Raw genomic sequence first — 21,108 nt, forward strand, 5'->3', positions numbered from 1 at the left:
CACCTTCGAACATATTCTTTGGTATCTGCAAAAAGTGTTGGCCACCATATGCCTGTCATCAAGATTGCTTTTGCGGTGGTCTCACTAGAAAAGTGACCTCCAGCTAATCCAGCATGTGCTTGTTCTATAATCGGAATATACTTGTTTTCATTTGCACAAAGACGCAAGTATTGATCTTTACCTCTCCGATACAATTGATTCCCAATAAGAGCATAGTCTCTTGCTTCAGTTTCAATTGCTCTTTGACGGCGTTTACTCATATTCTCAGGAAATGTTCGGCTCGATAGGTAAGTAACTAGATAGTTACTCCACTTAGGAACAGATGACATTGGAAACAATGTTACATGAGGTATGGGTGTTTTGTTTTTACATTGAGGGCAATCCTTTACAAAAGATCAAACATCTCTCGTCATAGTCGGCCAAAATACTCCAAGTCTAAAAATTTGTTGCCTAGTTTGGTCTTTCGCAAAGTAAAGTCCTACTATGGTAACATGTGCTTGACTTAGGTACTGTTCTTTTTCTTCAGGATTAATGCATAAAAGCAATATCCCGTCCCGATTTCTTTTGTACAGCCTACCAGCTAGTAATTGATACATAGCCGATTGCTCGATTAATCCGATTGTGATAGGAAGTGGTATTTGTGAATCCACTTGAGCTATTGTCATCAATGACACAATGTTTTCTGACCATCAAGGTATCATTTCCACGGAGAACAAATAGGCATCTGGTAGATCATAGTCGACCCCTTTAGGTGGTTCTCCTGAAACAATCCTTAACAAATGATTTGCTCGTTGATGTGTAGTGCCCTTTTTTACAACCACAGTGAAATCAAATTCCAGAAGAATGATGAACCATCTCACTATTCTCCCTGTGCTGCATGGCTTGTTGACCAAATACAATAAAGCTTGGTGGTCCACAAAGAACACAAACTTGTTGGCTAATAGGTAATGTCTATACTTTTTAACGGCATAGATCATTTCTAATCCTTCCCTTTCGGTGGTGGTGTAATTCTTTTCCGCCATGTTCAATTGTCGGCTAGCATAAGAAATAGGAAAGTCAATTTTCCCTCTCTTGGTTGAGCTAGTATACAACCGGTAGCAAAATTGGAAGCATCTAATCGATAGCAAAATTGGAAGCATCTACATGTACGTGGAATACCTTATTCCAATTTGGTGCTTTCAATATTGGAGCTGAGGTGAGAGCTTACTTAAGCTTCATGAAGGATTCTTCACATGCCTCGGTCCACTCAAAGTGTGTAATCAAGCTATACATGGGTTTTGCTATAATAGCATATATGTAGATGAATCATCGGTAATATCCACAATACCCCATGAAGGCTTGTACCCCCTTTACTGTTATTAGTCTAGGCAAATTAGCAATGACATGAATCTTCTCAATAGCAGTAGCTATGCCATTCTTAGACACTATATGTCCAAGAATTTTTCCTTGTCTACCCATGAATGTGCACTTTTCAGGATTTAAGAAAATCCTATAAAGTCTATATTTTTCGAATACCTTTTTGAGGTGTTCAAAATGATCAACCCGAGTTTATTAATGTACGCATAGATTATCCATATATACTTCTAAGAATTTCCTAAGATATTTGTTGAAAGCATGGCTCATCAACCTTTGAAATGTGGCTGGAGCATTAGTTAACCCAAATGGCATAACCCAATAGGCAAATATACCCCATTCTATTGCAAAAGCAGTTTTATGTTGATCTTTTCGGTCAACCAAAAGTTGATTGTATCCCAAAAACCCATCTAAGAAGCTGTAAGCTTCTTATCCTGCAACTCGATCTAAAACATGCTCAGCTATCGGAAGAGGAAAGTTGTCTCTAATGGTAGCTGCATTCACCTTTTTTAGATTAACACACGCTCGTAATTTTCCATTCTTCTTGGGTACTACCACAACTAGAGACACCCAATCTGTGTGTTCAATTTCGTAAATGAATTCGGCTTCCTTTAGTTTTTCAATCTCTTCTTTTATCTTCCTGGCAAATGTTTCATTGTACGTGTATGGCCTTTGTCTACTTGGTTTCGCATCATCTCTCATGGGTATGGTATGTTGACAGATTTCTAGATCAACACCCTTGAGATCCTTGTAAGACCAAGCAAAGATATCTTGGTATTCCTTTAACAAGCTCAACAAGTTCTTCTTCTGTTAGGTCATTCACAATGTAAGCAGGTCTAGGCTCTTCTCCTAGTCCAGCCAAGTCTATTTTTTAAGCGTTTTCAGGCCCTTCGTAAGATTCGCTCTGTTTTTGTAGTTCCCTAACAGGTTGTTCGACTATGATTTTCCAATCTTGGAGAGTATACTTTTTGTAATGGGATGGAACACTCATTACATCCTTACCATCCTCTTCCGTGGTTTCCATTTCAGTTGTGTATATCTCCTTTAGAGATTTTTTCAACTCTTGATATTTCTTTTTCCGCTTGACTCTGGTCATGAGTGGTTTCTTATCATGTGGTTTTGCTTGAGTGCCCTTCCTTGTCTTTCTCGATGTTTGAGACATTTTTGATTTTTTGTTTGAAGGATATCGGCCAGTTATTTTGTCCTTGACACAATCATTAGCATCTATCTGCATCAAGAATTGTGTTTTACTGGAGACTGATGGCATAGGTCGTGTTTTTGTGTTTTCGTGTTTTTGGTGTCTCTTTTTCGTCTATACCATTTTTGTCTTCATGATTTTTGGTTAGGAAATTCAAAAAACTTTTCCTCCCCTCCTGTAGCTTAGCTCTCATATGCTCTTTTTCTGATCCCGAACCTTCTGAGGTAGCTGAGTGTTCATCTAGCTCATCAGTTGCATCGTAATAGAGGTATGAAAAGACTTGTTGAGCTTTCATTAAGTCCTTGGGTTCCTCATCTTCGTCTTCAATATTGAGGATTGAAATCATTTGGATGGGAATTACGTTGTAGCCATCCTCATTGCAAAATTGAGTAGGCATAAACGTATTAACACATACATCCATTGTCGCTAAAATTTGAGTCCACTCGAATGGCTCAAACAAATGCTCTGGAAAGGGCTCAGGTACATAGGCTTCATCTATGCAGTCCCTTTCTAGGATACATTCTTCCCGTTTTAAGCTTCTATTTTCTGAAGCTCCACACATCCAAATAGGAGTGTCTTTGTTTAACCATGATGGAAGTTTAGGTTCAGTCGAAGAGACTGAATCAAACTCTTGGATGGGTGTTTTCAAGACATCTCTATAAGTGTGATCTTTTAAATTGACTCTTGTTATAGATCCCACTTGCTTCAAGTACAGATAATTGTTTCCCCAATCTTGGATGAGTGTGAAATTTTTGCAAGCTTCTAATTAGAGCTTTTTTTTGAAACTTAGATCTTTTCTCTCAGGGAGCTTTTAAAGGTACTTTTAGGAGAGCAACTAAAAATTCATATGCCTTCAACAAGCATGTTTTAATAGATATACACATACACAAACACACATATACATGTGCACACATATGTATTCAAGAGAATGTCTGTGCATGTGTATTTATTAGATCATATCACATATTTACACATTAGAATTAGGATAATATGGTATACCAAGGCTTCTTAAATTTGACTATCTATCTAAGGTAGCCTTCTCAAGACTTGCATTCCAAGAGAAACAAATCTTAAGATAAATTAAGGTGGTCACTCATTAGAGGATCTCTAATAGTAGTGTACCTTAGTGTGAGCTATGGGGCGTAAAGAACCTTGCCCATCTAATGTATACATAAAGTGTACACTTTCATTCTAAGTGCAAATAATATCTATAATTCACTTGTCTTATGTGGTATGCATTTCAAAAGGGGCATTCCACTTCTAGCCTTGTAGAAACATGGAAAGCACTCTATTGGTTATAAGAGACATTCCACCTACTACCCTTGTCGCAAGACAAAAATTACTCTAATTAATATAAGAGGCACTTTAATAGAGTTCATGACTCCTTTTTCATGAATAATATAGTAAGAATCATTAAAAATATATGTGTAAACTATTAGGACTAGTCACAAACATTCAAGAAGAATTTATTTTGAGAAGTTAATTGAATCTCATATCTCTAATTACAAAAACACATCAACAAAATTAACTTCCAAGTTTTAGACCTTTAAGATTTACCTCATGCTTGTGACCAATTTGCAATGCTAGAAAAGTGCTATAGTTTTTGACGTTAATTGTTGGTAGTCTTTAAATATCCACTTGAATGACCTATTTTATAAACTTTGACTCTCCTAGTTTGAACTTATTAAGTTTGCTAGATTTAATTAAGGGTAATCTACAAAAGAAACACAATAATATATGGAAATTCTCATTATGACCCTCAAATATCCAAAATTCCTAATATGCCCCACACATTTGGCAAAAAATGCCCAAACAGTGCCCATTGGTTTTTTTGGAAATAATCAAAATACCCCTCTTTAACCTTGCAAATGCCTCCAAAAATAATTGTTTTGAAAACTCTTCATAGGTCAGAGTGTGATAGATTGTTGCAAATTGTGAGAGATTATAAATTGTGATGTTTGTAAGTCATTGATAGCTGATTTAATATACTACTTTTAAGGTGTAATTACCAAAATATCCTTGTAATATGTTAAAATTTCCAAAATATTCTCAAATTTCAAAAATTCTCAATACACCCCTCATATTTGGCCAAAAAATCCCAAAATGGACTTCATTAACTTTGCAAACAGTTCCAAGGACAATTCTTTAACTAGTTCCTCATATGAAAATTGGTATTCCTTTGATAAAAACAAATAGAGTTGGAAATCAATATGGTATTGTGGGATCTCAAGATGAAATCGTTCAAACATTTTAGACATAGATGGTTCTATTTATGAGCTCATTGGTAAAACCTAGCCTAAAATTGATATGGGGTATATTGGGACATTGAGGGATATTTTTGGAGTTTTCATGAATTATAAGAGTTTTCTTTAAGTATAGCATATTTATAATATGTAGTGGAGACAATAAAGATCACAAACAATAGATGATATTGTAACAATAGCTTGTAGCTTCCTACATACAATCAACTTCCTATTGCTTATACCTATTGGAGCTACTTGAACACATACCTATTGGCCTCGAGACAAATGCATGTTGCCTTCATAGTCAACCTACCGTCTCATTGCAATTAAACCTCGATCTCTCTTTCTCAAAATTTAGAGTGCAATACTTCCAAAATTCTCACAAAAGAGGAAGAATGATGGTCAATGTGAATTTTGCAAGGCCACATACCAAACTCGTTGAAAGTTTTCAATGAATTGGTTTAGAGTTTCCACTGAAATTGTTTAGACCGATGGACAGACATGGGAGAGCTTTCCACATATATTTGAGGAGGAGTATATTTGAGGAGCTTTCCAAAATATCTGAGGTGGAGTATATTTGAGCTTCTCTAAAATAATCTCTACTCAGGTAATGCCAACCAAAACACTAGTGCTAAGATTCTAAAAAATAAAGTTCTTCATGTATATAGAAAGAAGTGTAGATGTAACCTCTATACTGCCTTCATCAAGCTAAGATTCTCAAAGATAAAGTCTTCTACATATATAGAAATAAGTGTAGATGTAGCCTTGACAACATCGCAGCCTGATTGAGGCTAACAAAACCTTTAAAATGGTTCAAGAATTTTGAGTTCTCTAAGTCCTTTCATTCATAGCAACAAGGTATGCCAAACCACTTCGACAGGCATACCTTCATTATTCGTGATAGTTGTTACATTCACAATCATGGACCAAAAGAGACTCTCCCTTGCATGGATTTAGACTTCATCCCATTGCTGCAACCTGATGCAACTAACCCTCCATCTCAAAGCTTCAGAGCCTCATAGGCCACCAAAACAAGATCTTTGATAACTCTCTCTCTTTGGGCACAATGTGAAAAAACTTAATGTGCATTGATCCCCACAAAAGCATAAGCTCTTCTAATTTCCCTCAGTTAATCAACATTTGACATGGCTTTGTGTAGCTCGATAATAATTTTTCTCGCTTGTACAGCCCTCATTCTTGAAGCCCACAATAGCATAACTCTTTTGCCTCACATCCCAATAGCGTAGTTTACTCGCTTCAAAATGCTACATATCCTGCTCGACCTCGATCGAGGGACAGGGGTAAAGGTGTTGAGCTTCAACCATCCTACTATCAATTACTTTTCCTTTGTAGCTTGCAACTTTTCATCTCCCTTATATTTGATGGATGTCCATATTACAACCTCTACGCAAACTGTCCGCGCACGTGGACGGGTTGTAGGCTCATCCATCCCTTATTTCGGTAAAGACCGCTTGTCGCAAATGCCTCACCCGACCTGCAACAACTAGAGCACGTAGAGCATCCGCACGTGCGCAGACGCTTTGGAGGCTCATCCCTAAATATTTAAAGATGTACAATGACTGAGAAAATGGGTACAACGATTTATTCTCCAATTACTCATGAGCATGCAAGCCGTCCGCGCGCGCGGATGGTTAGCGAGCTTGAAAGTTGAAGAGAACAACAGATTTGCTGTGATTTGAGCATTTGCTGTCAAATGGATGGTGACAGTGCATGGCATGGCGATGGCGACGATGGGGTGATGGTGGGGAAAGCAAGCCTGGGTGAACGGCCCCTTTTTGCACCTGCAATGCCATGGTGGCCTTTGCATTTGAGAAGGTACTCTACAATGTTAGCAAGAGAGCTTTCACTGATGATCTCATTCAGGCGGACATTGGGGCGGCCTTGGCGTTTGGAGGCCTTGCTCTCCGCCGACCTGCTGCCTGCTCAACTGGTTTGCATTCGAAACGTGGCTGGCACCAGCCGGGAAATTAGTTGGTGGTCAACTTGATGCTGGGCTCACATCGGCGAGCTGCAGGAGGTGCCACCCCATAAAATTTTGTGTTGAAGATGATCACAAGACAAGTGCTCGTGTAGAGAAAAAAACTAGTATAGAGATGTTATTGAGTCTGTTCTGCTACCCAGGGGTACAACTATAAGCAGAATCCTGATCGGTGCCTTGGTTGGAACTGTTCCAGAATCAAGAATGGAAGAGGAAATTTTTTTCTGTTTATTTCTGCGTCCAATGCTGCGCCCACCTAAGGAGCCAAACACCATGCACCTCACTCCTGCTATTGTAGCTCGAATGAGGAGCAGAAGGCATTTTTGCAAGCCATGGCGTTAGCAGCTTCTGGCGCAGAGCCTGTAGCTGCAACTCCAGCGCCGCTCAGGAACTCGATGGAACAATTGTCTGATGTGTGTCGGCGTAGCAAGAAGTTACTTGAGCAAGAAACTACGACCTCATCAGTTGCACCAACCTCACTCTCAAGGTATCAGGGAAAGGATTTGAGATTATCATTTATTCAAGGGACGGATTTGGCAAGTTGTTATAGTGACTCAAAAAATTTAGATCCCAAAAAAGGTTAGAATTCTTTCTTGAAGCCATAAGTACGAGTTTAAACTTACTAAATTAGCCCCTCCCCCCCCCCCCACCCCCCCCCACCCAAAAAAAAAAAAAAAAAACAATGCATCAAAACTTTTGAGATGAGAAAGTGAAGGGTACATCCATCAAGTATGTTCTACACATTGGAGAAATATTCTGAGATTCTAGAGTCTAAAGGAAAATCTTTCGAGATTCTGGAGTCTATTAAAAAAAGGCTTGACCCTATTTTGTGTGGTGCATGTTTCAAAGCTATACTATATGATCACAAGACAGGTGTTATAGAGAAAAAAATCTTGATTCACTTCAGAGTCTATTGAGGCACCATTAGCAATGCATCCCATCTCCCAAACTGCTTCATTATGTCTTTGAATCATCTTGTGCTCAAGAGCTTGCTTTTATGTGTCTTTTGGACTTTAAATTTTATTGCTTTCCAAGCAATTGTAGGAGGTCGATGCAAGGTGTTTGACGAATCTTTATCATGTACTCCACAATCCCCACCATGCCCATAGCCTAAAATGGAGAGCCCATGACTCAAGAAGTAGGAGCACATATGACGTTTGTGTCTTAACTCGGAGAAAGTTTCTAAGAACGCACATTTGGACATTCTAAAACTCTTCCCGTGTAAACTCGGTTTAGTGAGGAAGTTGATTGGAAAAAGCATTTTGAAAGAGGTAATTAACCAAGAATAGTATGTGACTGTAAAATGAAAGCAAAACTACACAAAACAACATAAGTCTTCACAATTTAGGTATTTACAATATTCCCATATAGCCTCAATGCAAGCCTTGAAAACAAAGATCTTGCATGAGCACAACCAATTCTCCACAAAGTACCTTGTTAACATCTCAAAAAGACTCAACAGATATATGAAAGGCTCAAAATTGAAAGACTTGTAATGATCTCAATTCAATGTAGAGTGTGTGACAAGTTTTATTAGGTATTGCACTTCTTATTTCACCTTAATTATTAGTTATATATCTCTCTCTCTCTCTCATGTCCCCTTAGCATCAATGGATTTTAAAGCAAGCTAGTAATCCTCATACACTAGCTCCTTAAATGCACTCTCACTTTAAGTTCTCTTTAGGGCAACTCTTGCCACACTTGCTCACAAATAAATATAAAAAGTACATACATAGTTTACATTAATTTTTCTAGTGAAGATTTGTTGGATACGAAAAAAGCGTTTAGGAGGTACGCCTTTCTTAAATTAAGAGTTTAGCTAACATGGTTGTTGGTATTAACATTATGATTAATTGATACCTACATAACTAATTGTAATTTATCGAATGTGGACAATTCAAATTCTAGAAGAAAAAGATAGATGCAACATGAAGAACATGCAACAGTGTTGTCTCTTAGATTGAAAACAAATGGGAAGAAAGGGCCTCTTTCTAAATATGAACTTTTGTGCTTGCATTTTAAGACATGTCACACTGTGTAAGATGCCAATGTTGGAAAGAAAGTTGATGATACAAGACTTGGACTGTTGAAAAAATTCTCATTCTTGGGAGTTCTCAAAGCATAAAATTTATTGACGAGAGTTTCATTTGAGATGATTTCCCTTGTGATGTATGATTTCTATACCATGACTCATTCCATTGTCTATCCCTCCTTCACTTTAGCAATGCAACTAGTCCAACATGCTTTGTGAAAGAGAGGACTTTGTACATTGATAAAGATGATAATATCAACCATATGACTATATAAAATTTGCTTATCTATGGAACATTACAAATAATAATGTTTAAGAAACAACTTACACGAACGCATGGCAGCTAAGTTATCTTGTGTATTTAATAATCTTGATGTTAATTCTTTTGAAATAGTAGAAAATGCATACATATATACAAAGAAGGTATTTATAAACTATATTTTGTGGTACAAAGTGTGTATACATAACATAATATCTCTTTGATATGCACATAAATGTGTATTTATTAGTAGAAGCTTCATAAAAACACTTGAATTTGTCGGTGAAGACTGTAGTATGATGCTCTTCTAGCTGTTCTTTGGAGAGGTATGCTGCCTTGGCTGCTTTGACTGAATTTGTGTCTAGTTGATATGCGGGCACTTCCTGCAACTTCTCCTTTTGGTTGAACTTCTTCTTGGCCCTCTCTGCTGCTTGCGTGGCTCCTGTTCAATGAATAGAGTGCAAAGCTAGCAGATTTGTCGGAATTTTCTCGGAAATGTCCTTTAGTCTGAAATGCTAACAATTTTGGTCCAATTTGCTTCAAATCAATTTCTATAGATGCATAAAAACATGAAAGGAAGAAAATTGTAAAGTCAAAAAAAAAGCAACAAAATTAAATAATCGCGATTATTTACAACTGAGCAAATTTTCCAACTTTTTGCAAACTTGGCTTCATAGGCTTGAAGTATATACCAAATACATGCTCTGAGTGGAATATGGGCTAATTTGGATGCATAGGTTGAAAATGATACTAGATTTTGGCTTTAGGTCTCTGAAACAGTAGATATAAAGGAAATTTGAGATTTTGAGCTTCAAATTGGTTCAAATTTGGCTAATGGGCTTAACACATCATGTACTTTGGATGTATGATGGCAAAATATCCAAACTTCTCAATTTTGGCTAGAAAGTAAATAATTGTGATTATTAACTTTTCTTCCAAAATTAACATTTTTTGGTACAAACTGGTTCTAGGCATTGTATAGACCTTGTATATGAGATATAAGGTGATTTGGATCAAGAAATGTTGTCCATAACCCAAAGATTGGCTTGCAAAGACTTCTTTGCCCTTTTTTGACAATTTTCCAAGTAATGGGTGCTCATTTTGGCTCATACTTTATTTTTGGCATGTAATAGGTGTGTACACATGATAGGTGAGGAGATGTGACAATTTCCAAGCAAAAATGATGCAAAAGTAAATAATCGCGATTATTTACAACAGTGACAAATTCTTTGCAAAACTTATAACTTTTGACCTATACATATTCTATACATGTAAAACAAGTCCTAAATTGAATTTGGTCAAGTTTGGTCATGCCGGCATCACTTTGTGCTTTGTCGACTCTGAAATCACCGTTTTTTGTGACTACACTGCCTGTCGGGTTGGTTAGTCAACTTTGAGGCTTTGGACTTGTCCGCAACATAGTCGTAAAGCAACCTATCCAATTCTGGCTCATTTGGAGTCAGTTTGACCCTGTATGTCGAATATGATGCTTTGTAGACTTCGAGCCGTTTTCTGCTTTTCGAGGGCTTTTTATGATTGATTTCACCAAATCAATCATATACATTGTATATGAACCTCATAGGTAAGCTATATGTGGAGTCAGATCGAAATTCTGGCATTTGCCAAAAATCTAGCTTTTCTACTGGGGACCCCCTCGACCCCTGCCGAATGGTCAACTGATGATATAGAAAGGTTCTATTATGTTAGGGCATGCTATGGTTCAAATCCCACCTGATTTGGTCGAGCGGACAGGCCGCTATGGTCAGTTTTTGATCGTAGGTCTTCGTGCACTGCTCGATTTCTAGGGTTTTTTCTAGGGCTTTAAACTAGCTATCGGCCGTACAAAATGGATCATTGACGATTAAAGAACTTACCCCTCATGTCTCGTGTGAGACGGCGCTGAAAATGGTCAACCGTGGGCTCCGAAAAAGTCACGCGAAAGAGGTCGAAATCTCTCTCTGCAAAGGCTGCAAGTGGAAATAAGGTGGTTTTAGCCTACCTTGGATATCTTTACCTGGACTTCCCAAACCAATTTTTCTCCAAATTCCCCTGTTAGTCCTACTACGCCGTGAAATCTATGTTAGACTCAAAAATTTCCCTGATCGGATTCTTGTAGCTCATTCTGCAAGAATTTTGCAAAAGTAGGCCTGGACGCCTAATTTAGGCTTCCCGCTTCCATCTTCTGATTTCATTGAGCAATTTTGTGCTTGTACGCCTTGTCTTTTTGATCACCATCGTGTCTTCCGTTTTTCCATCTGAGCTTCCCTACTATTTATTATTAATTTTTGACCTGTTTATTTGAAAAAATTAAAGAAAATAGCAAAAGGCTTTAAAAAGGTAAAGTGAAAATCCAATAATAATGAGAATCCATTGAAAAACACAGCTTTATTGTTTTTTGTTGGATTTTTCTTTTTTTAAGCCTCATTATCAATAAAAAATTATTTAAAAATTTCAAAAAAGAACTATTTTTTATGATTTTTTGATAGTATATACACTATTTACACTCATCGGGAAGATATTATCAGTTATTTTTTTCTTGATGATGAATATAAGGGCATTATTAGGTAATTTTGCAAAAAATCACACGTTAACATCGAACTTTTTCCTCCCTCTTCAAACATTGCCCTTAATTACTTAGTACTTAGTGCCCTTCCACCCCTCCTAGATAACGTACTCCTGGACGACTGTGTGCATGGGTTGAACAATTGTGTCTATGCATAGCCATGGTTGGCTCTACCATGCTATGAAGATCAATGCAATTCAAACCAATATGTTCTGCAAGAGCTAGGTCTTGAGTAATTAACTCAAGGGTTTCCGATGTCGACGTTTCTTGCTGATGTCTTCCAAAGAGAAAATCTTGTAGTTTGGTAGCACTTTTGACTATTGTCGATCTTTTTTTCTCCATTGGTAGCTTGGTCTGCTTGGTGTTGTATGGTGTGGTGGAGTCTTTTGAGACTTAACTCACTATTGCTTGATTGATTTTACGGTTTGTGGAGAAGATAAGTGCTCCTTTTTCTTCCAAACCATTTCCATGTTAGGTTCCTTGCTCGGAGATGCTCGTCTCTGTGTTTTAACCCTTGGAACCTTCTTTTGTTTTGTCGGTGAAGTTTTAGGCACCTAGATCTGAATTGGTTTATCCTTAAACTGTGCTTTTGGTACCCAAATTTGCCTGACTCCTTGCATGCTATTGGTAGCATTTGATTGTCGAGGGGATGGAGAAGATTGACTACTTTGTGGTTTGGTCTGCTGATTGCTTCTTTTCCATTCCTCCTTGCTTGGTGCAATTGGAACAATGAGTTGCCCTCCTTTAGGTGATAGCTTTAGCTGATTTGTATCCCAATTTGGTACTGCTTTGTATGTTCACATCCAAGGAATTCCAAGAATCATCGTCTAATTCATGTGTTCATCTGGTAAGCATACAAATTGATGAGGACATGAATATCCATGTACTATCACGTTCAAGTTGACTACTCCCAATGTTGGAGTTGGGTTCTTGTTGCATCCTTTGATTGTCGTTATTCCTGTTGTCAATGCTTGACTTGTTGCCTTCTTGTACGTGGAATAACTTGCTGCATTTACTCTAGCTCCTGTGTCGACCAAAGCATTAATGCTATGATTGTTGACTTGTACTTTGATGCGCAGGTCCATTCCGTTTAACCAGTCATCATCTGTTCAAACTGCATCTTTAGGTAATTTCCATTGTCGATCATCTATTTCCAGAGTGTTGATGGGGATCCGTATCTGTTGATTCTTGAGAGCAGCTCTCCGCTTGAGTACCCGAAGTCGAGGTTCCTCTTGGGCTTCATCAATAACCTGCTGTCGTTTAATCTTCCTTTGCTTGGCTGCATGCATTCTTTCTAGCAATTCATTGGTTAGTGGTAAATTGTATTTCCTTAAACGACATCCACTAATCCAAATAGCCATTGGTTCACCATCTAGGATGGACAATTTTACTGCACCACTTGGAGATACATCTTCAATGATAAACGATCCGTTTTCTTTTTTCTTAAACTTGGGAATGTGTTGCTTAAGGGAATAGACTAAAACTAGGTCCCCATTCTTGAAGATTTTTGTGATTAAGTGGGAATCAAAAAACTGTTTTTGTTTCCACTTTTGTGCATAGATATGAGCTACAGCAGTTAGATTTCGCTCATCTAGCTTTTCCAAATCTTCAAATCTTTTTGACAATTAATGTCCAGTCCGCTCAAGATTTTGTACTACCCTTAATGTCGGCAATAGAAATTCTATTGGAAGTATGGCATCAAGACCATAAACAAGGTTAAAGGGTGTAGCATTTCAAGCTGTTTTGAATGAAACTCGATAAGCCCATAGAGCAGCATGGAGATTCATTTCCCAGTCTGTCCTTCCTGAACTATCCACTTTAGTCAACACTGAGCTGAGAATTTTATTCGTATGCTCAGCTTGTTTGTTTGCTTGTGGGTGATAGGGAGCTGATTTGTTATGGATGACTATTAACTCATTAAGCAAATACTCGATTACCTCATTGAGGAAATGAGTTCCCCGATCACAAACAATTTCTATAGGTATACATATCTGGTGAATACATAATCATATAAGAATGCAGTAGTGGTTCTAGCATCATTCTTTTGAGTTTCTTTAGCCTCGGCCCACTTGGTCAAATAGTCCATAGCTACAATGATATATTGAGCTTGGGTTCTATAAGCAGGTGGTTGTATTGGTCCAACAAAATCTATACCCCATTGCGAAAGCTCTAGCCCCCATCATTGGTCTTAAGGGCATGCTATCTACTCGTGTTGGCATTTTTGCTCGTTGACAAGCATCACACCTTCGAACATATTCTTTGGCATCTGCAAAAAGTGTTGGCCACCATATGCCTACCATCAAGATTGCTCTTGCGGTGGTCTCACTAGAAAAGTGACCTCCAGCTAATCCAACATGTGCTTGTTCTATAATCGGAATATACTTGTTTTCATTTGCACAAAGACGCAAATGTTGATCTTTACGTCTCCGATACAATTGGTTCCCAATAAGAGCATCATCGGTAATATCCACAATGCCCCATGAAGGCCTGTACCCCCTTTACTATTATTGGTCTAGGCAAATCAGCAATGACATGAATCTTCTCAATATCAGTAGCTATGCCATTTTTAGACACTATATGTCCAAGAATTTTTTCCTTGTCTACCCATGAATGTGCACTTTTCAGGATTTAAGCAAATCCTATAAAGTCTACATTTTTCGAATACCTTTTTGAGGTTTTCAAAATGATCAGTCCGAGTTGATGAATGTATGCATAGATCATACATATATACTTCTAAAAATTTCCTAAGATACTCTTTGAAAGAATGGCTCATCAACCTTTGCAATGTGGCTGGAGCATTAGTTAACCCAAATGGAATAACTCAATAGGCAAATATACCCCATTCCGTTGCAAAAGCAGTTTTATGCTGATCTTTTCAGTCAACCAAAAGTTGATTGTATCCCAAAAACCCATCTAAGAAGCTGTAAGATTCTTTTCTTGCAACTCGATCTAAAACATGCTCAGTTATCAGAAGAGGAAAGTTATCTCTAATGGTAGCTGCATTCACCTTTTTTAGATTAACACACGCTCGTAATTTTCCATTCTTCCTGGGTACTACCACAATTGGAGACACCCAATCTGTGTGTTCAATTTTGTAAATGAATTCGGCTTCCTTTAGTTTTTCAATCTCTTCTTTTATCTTCCTGGCAAAGGTTTCATTGTACGTGTATGGCCTTTGTCTACTTGGTTTCGCATCATCTCTCATGGGTATGGTATGTTGACAGATTTCTAGATCAGCACCCTTGAGATCCTTGTAAGACCAAGTGAAGATATCTTGGTATTCCTTTAAAAAGATCAACAAGAGCTCTTCTTCTTCTTCTGTTAGGTCATTTGCAATGTAAGCAGGTCTAGCCTCTTCCCCCGGTCCAGCCAAGTCTATTTTTTTAGCGTTTTCAAGCCCTTCATAAGATTCGCTCTGTTTTCGTAGTTCCCTAACAAGTTGTTCAACTATGATTTTCCGATCTTGGAGAGTATACTTTTTGTAATGGGATGGAACACTCATTACATCCTTACCATCCTCTTCCATGGTTTCCATTTCAGTTGTGTATATCTCCTTTAGAGTTTTTTTCAACTCTTGATATTTCTTTTTCCTCTTGACTCTGGTCATGAGTGGTTTCTTATCATGTGGTTTTGCTTGAGTACCCTTCCTTGTCTTTCTCGATGTTTGAGACATTTTTGATTTTTTGTTTGAAGGATATCGGCCAGTTATTTTGTCCTTGACACAATCATTAGCATCTATCTGCATCAAGAATTGTGTTTTACTGGAGACTGATGACATAGGTTGTGTTTTCGCGTTTCTTGTGTCTCTTTTTCGTCTATACCATTTTTGTCTTCTTGATTTCTTGTTTGGAAATTCAAAAAAAAAAATCCTCCCCTCCTTTTAAGAGTAGCTTAGCCCTCATATGCTCTTTTTCTAATCCCAAACCTTCTGAGGTAGCTGAGTGTTCATCTAACTCATCAGTTTCATCATAATACAGGTCTGAAAAGACTTGTTGAGCTTTCATTAAGTCCTTGGGTTCCTCATCCTCATCTTCAATATTGAGGATTGAAATCATTTGGATGGGAACTATGTCGTAGCCGTCCTCATTGCAAAATTGAGTAGGCATAGACGTATTCACACATACATCCATTGTCGCTAAAATTTGAGTCCACTCGAATGGCTCAAAAAAATGCTCTGGAAAGGGCTGAGATACATAGGCTTCATCTATGCAGTCCCTTTCTAGGATACATTCTTCTCGTCTTAAGCTTCCGTTTTCTGAAGCTCCACACATCCAAATAGGAGTGTCTTTGTTTAACCAAGATGGAAGTTTAGTTTCAGCCGAAGAGACTGAATCAAACTCTTGGATGGGTGTTTTCAAGACATCTTTATAAGTGTGATCTTTTAGATTGACTCTTGTTATAGATCCCACTTGCTTCAAGTACAGATAATTGTTTCCCCAATCTTGGATAAGTTGTACCTCTCGCATGAAAGTTCTTCCCAATATGATTTCATAGTTGAGTTTTTTCCCAAAGTCTAGTATGGCAAAAGTGTGTTGATATTCAATTCCATAGGAATTGACTATCACATTTTCAAGCAGCCCTAATGGTCTCTCAATGTGTCCGTCAGCCAATTGCAATTTCATTTGAGTTTGTCTAATGGCTGGCCATCCCCAGGATTCCCATACTGCTTTAGTGGATATGGCTATGCCTGCTCCATTATCCAGTATTGCCATGGTTTCAATGTCATTATATTTCACTGGGTGGGTGGTGTTTCCTTCTTCTTCTTCATAATATTCTCCGACTTTGTTCATGGGAACTGATCGAATCTCTTTGTTGTCCATTTCATTTTTCAATTTTCTAAATTTTTTGAGATTAACCCTGTTATCCCCACCTTCTCTAGGGTTTTTTGTAAATCATTCCATAAGTATGGTATGAGTTTTAACAGTTCTCCCAAGGTAAGAGTGCATTGGATCGGTGTAGACATGATTGAATGAATGTTGTCTACTTCTAAGGTCTGTACAGCTCTTTTTACTTGAGTGGTCTTACACACGATGGATTCATCTTCGTTATCTCCCAAGTAAGAAGGTAATGTTTTCAAGGTCAATGGTTTCGACATTCCTGAATCTTCCAATCCGCAATCCCCGTACAAAGATTGTACATCCATGCTCATATTAGAAGGTAGGTTATCCAACCATACTTCCTCTATAGGAGATGACTTTAGAGTTAGGTTCCCATCATTTATCTCTCTCACTTTTTCCCATAAGTGTCCTCGCCACTCTTCCTCTACGAATAGAATTCCGTCTGAGGCATCTTCGTTGTCATGCACTATAAGCTCTGGTTCTTTTGGTTCAAGGTGGGGTTTTGCCACCACATCGGATTTTTCTTTAGTGCCTCTCACCACAAGCTCTTCAGGTTTTGGGATACTTTCAAGCTTGGGTTTTTGTTTTTCCAACATTTCTTGCGTGATTTTTACCAAATTTTGTTAAGCTTCCAGTTTAGCTGCTTCCATGTTTGGGGAAGAATAGTTTTTAAAACCATTTGTTTTCCATGTTTTGGCTTGCTTTAAGTCCTGCTTGGTAGGCTTCCAAGGCGGCATTAAGAGGCACAAAATTTATCAACCAGAATGGATCCTCCAAATTTCACGATTGTTGCCTTAAATTCACTTCCAGTTGCTTTCAACTTTTCCTGGAATAGCTTTTTTGCTTTCTCCTCGATTTCAACCCATTGTTTTTGTTTTTTCATCTCATATCTTTTGCTTCTGCTCCTTTTGATTCTTTGAGAGGAAACTTTCGTATTTTTTGAATCATCAGAGGAGTTGTGTTTCTTTTTCTTGGCCTGGGCTCTAGTGATTACCTTGATTGGAACAATCGGTTCACTCTCTGATGAGCTACTAGATGTCACTTGGACTACGTTTACTATGGTTTTACCCTTATTCAAAGGATTTTTAGGATAATCTTCCAAAAAGTGTCCTCCCTTTTTGCAACATTGTATGCAATAGACTTCAACTGGTTTGAGGTTTTTGTCAAGCTTTGGACATTCATTTTTCCAATGATCATCATCACCACAATTATGACAGTTTCCTGTTCTTGGCTTTATCATGGGTCTTACCATGGGAGGTCTGACACCTTGATTAGCTACATAATACATTGGTGCGAGCTCTGATGGAGCATAAGTCACGATTTCTTCCATTGGTGGTGGATGTGAATTATACCAATCTCCTTCTACCATTACTGTAGATGGGCTAGGCTCCACATAGGGTGTAATAGGCACTAATGCTTGTTCATCTATGACTCCTTCACAGTGCATGTACTTTACAGGCACCGCATTATGTCCTGGATACAGTGAACAAATAACTTCCTGCTATACTCTATAGTAAAAATCATACAACCCTAGAAGAGTGTGTGTCAGATGCTATTGAATTAGGAGACAATTGTGATATTTTCAACTAAGAAGATGTCCCTAAGGATAACCAAAGCAAGAAAACAGCATCCACTAAACCAGCACAAGTGGGAAAGGCTGTTGTAGCACCACTCTCAACGATCGAAGATATGCTAAAAAGGATGAACTACATTATGAACAACATGCAAAAAGCACCTATGAGGGGACCAGGACAAGGGATACTTCCATAGGGACAACCAATTAGGCCACAAAAATGGTGTGCAATGGAGGATAAATGGACCAACCATGAGACCCACGAGTGCTACTTCAGACCAAAGTATGATGGGAATGTTCAGTACGTGCCCATGAGGCCACAAGGACAACCCATGTACAGATATCAGCCTAATATGGCCCAAGCTTAAGGACCACCAATGGGTATGGAAAGACCTCAACCTGTGTTGGGACAACAATCTCTTCCAAGTCCTTCAAACGAGTCTGTTGGAAATAGTGACTCATGTAGCCCAGGACTGGCCTTAGTTGTCACCCGGTTTTCTACGTGATGAGGTGGTTTCTGGTTTCTTTACATTACTCTCAGATGATCTCTTACGGTGTTTATCTCTTGGAATTGTCTCTGGTCCTTGTGCCAATATCCAATCCCATATGGAATGCCTTGGGTATTTGGTTTATTCTACCTCCTCAGGAGTCATCATAACAAAGTTGTAATTATAAGAATCCCTAAACAAGTAGGTTGGTAGGTCCGTTGATCCCTTATCTTTGATCTTGAAGATATAGATGATCTTCATGGCTGTTAGTTGTCCTGGTTTGGCATGCAAAGTCCACAAAAGATCTTTTATGTTTCTATCTTCCCATCAATAGAACCCGATCCTAGGATTATCCGTACTAAGCCGTTTCAAAGGCTTCAAATCTACTTGATCGTATCCCTCAAATTCTAAAGTTGGTGGTCCTTCTTTTATTGACATATCTAGGTTATGGTGTTTACCTCTAAAGCCCATTTGTCTACCACATCAGGGTTTTTGACTTGTACATACTGAGTTTCGTTTCTATCCATGTATATTTTTCTTTATTCGTTTGCCCTAACCTCTTCTTCGAACTCAATACCATGGTCATCAATGCGAATAGCTTACTTTTCGTTAGGGTCCAAGTAAAACTAGGCTCCATGGCCGTTAGTCTTGTAAAAAGATATTATATGATTATAGCGTATTGTCGTTCCGGTTTTCAAGTGAGTCGAGTAAGAAGACATTTCGGATGTGGAATCTAAAAAAGTATCTAAGACTTCATCAAGAATTGTGTGCAAGGAATTGCCTTGATTCATGCTTTCTTCGGTGGATACTCTACTGGAGGTTTCTCCAAGTATACCCTGATTTCTTAGTACACAACCAGATCTAAGGTTCATATAGACTTATGAAGCCCTGGATAGAGTACTCACCTTTGAATTGACTTGTCGTCAATTTCCACTTGATTCAATTGCAACTTTCTTTCAAGCCACTGATTCCTCGTCTGCAACTTGATTCCTGTACAAATTTGATAAAGTTAGCTATTCTTCTATAAAGGCAGTAGAGTTTTTGCTGACTCTCGTGACTGGTCTATGTGTGTCACTTCAAATCGAGCTATGGGAGTCAAAATTTGACTTTCAAATTCGACTTTAGCAAAAAATCAAAGGTTTAATCTGCAACCTAGAAACTAAGTGAACATGTACCAATTTTGGTCCGATTGAACCCAAAATTGCCCAGTGGCTTTATATTATGTTGGTCTAACACTGTATAAGTTCAAAAGTCAAAATTGATGTCTCTGGATAGTAGAAGTAAATAATTGTGATTATTTACTTTTGTCAGTTTTTTACAGTTTTTGGATTGATTTGGCAAGTATACAACTTGTTAAAGTCCCTGGACTAGTTTCAACAAGTTTGGACAAAATCTGATCAAGTTTTTCAACTGTTTTGTGTCCGCAGACTCAAATTTTGAGAATCCGGCTTAAGTCTCACTTTTGTGATCCAAATCTCTTGGGCGTTTACAAAAGTTGTTTGTACACATGCAATGAGTCAATAATATGAACTTTGGTCAATTTAGAGCAAAAACTTAATAATCGTGATTATTAACTTCAGGCTCAAAATGAACACTTTTTTGCAATTTTTTCAAAGACAGTCCTTATATGAGCTATTTTAAGCTTATGAATCAAGTCAAAACTTAATTTGGCCTAAAATGTCAAGAAGAAGTAAATAATCTGGGTTTTGGTCAACTCTTGAAATTTTTACCTTGAAGTGTCTTTGAGCTTACCAACTAGTTCAGATAACTTTTAAGATTACTCTCCAGTTGGATTGAGTGGTTTCGAGTCTTTTCTAGCTATTTCTAGCCGTAGACCTGAAATTCTGTAACTTCCAATAACAACTCACTCTTGATTCTTTTAAAGAGAGCAATGTTTTGAAATCCACCTCAAATCCTACTTATCCTACTACTAGATTCTCATGCAATGGGGTTGTGGAAAGTGTCCACAAACACTCGTTTTCTTGTCTTTTATGTTTTTCTGAGCACTGATCTTAAGACTTGTCTCTTCTACCAATCATGCTCAAAATCCTAATCTATTTCTACAATCCTACGATCCTAAAGGCACTCTGCAAGTACGATTACTTACAAGCTATCTCTACACAGCAAAAAATGACAATCTTAAGCTATGCGGTTTCTAAAAGAAAGTTTTGAACTCTAGGCGAACCTAGAGGAAGTTAAAGGATAACTTCACAAGACGCTCATATTTTTTCCTAGTTTAGGTCTCTTCGATCCCCGGCAGCGGTGCCAAATGTGGGACGCATGTTTAACCTCACCATCCTATCTTATTGCAGTATTAGTGAGAACCACGATTAAATTGTCAATCCATGGGACGAAGCTGACTCGACTAGTGCATAGAGGCTACAAGAGGGTGTCAATCTCTTGAAAACAATCAAAAACTCGTATCTAACTCAAGTTACACTCAAGTGACTGAAATCACAAAAAGCCAATCGCTCATCGGTAAACAAATCACATTCGTTACAGCATCAAATGACATCCAAACATAACGAAACTTCTAGGACAAGTTTATATGACATAAGCACA

The sequence above is a fragment of the Adiantum capillus-veneris genome, chromosome 11, assembly GCF_014529385.1.
Source record: "Adiantum capillus-veneris isolate H3 chromosome 11, ASM1452938v2, whole genome shotgun sequence".
Lineage (NCBI taxonomy): Eukaryota > Viridiplantae > Streptophyta > Polypodiopsida > Polypodiales > Pteridaceae > Adiantum > Adiantum capillus-veneris.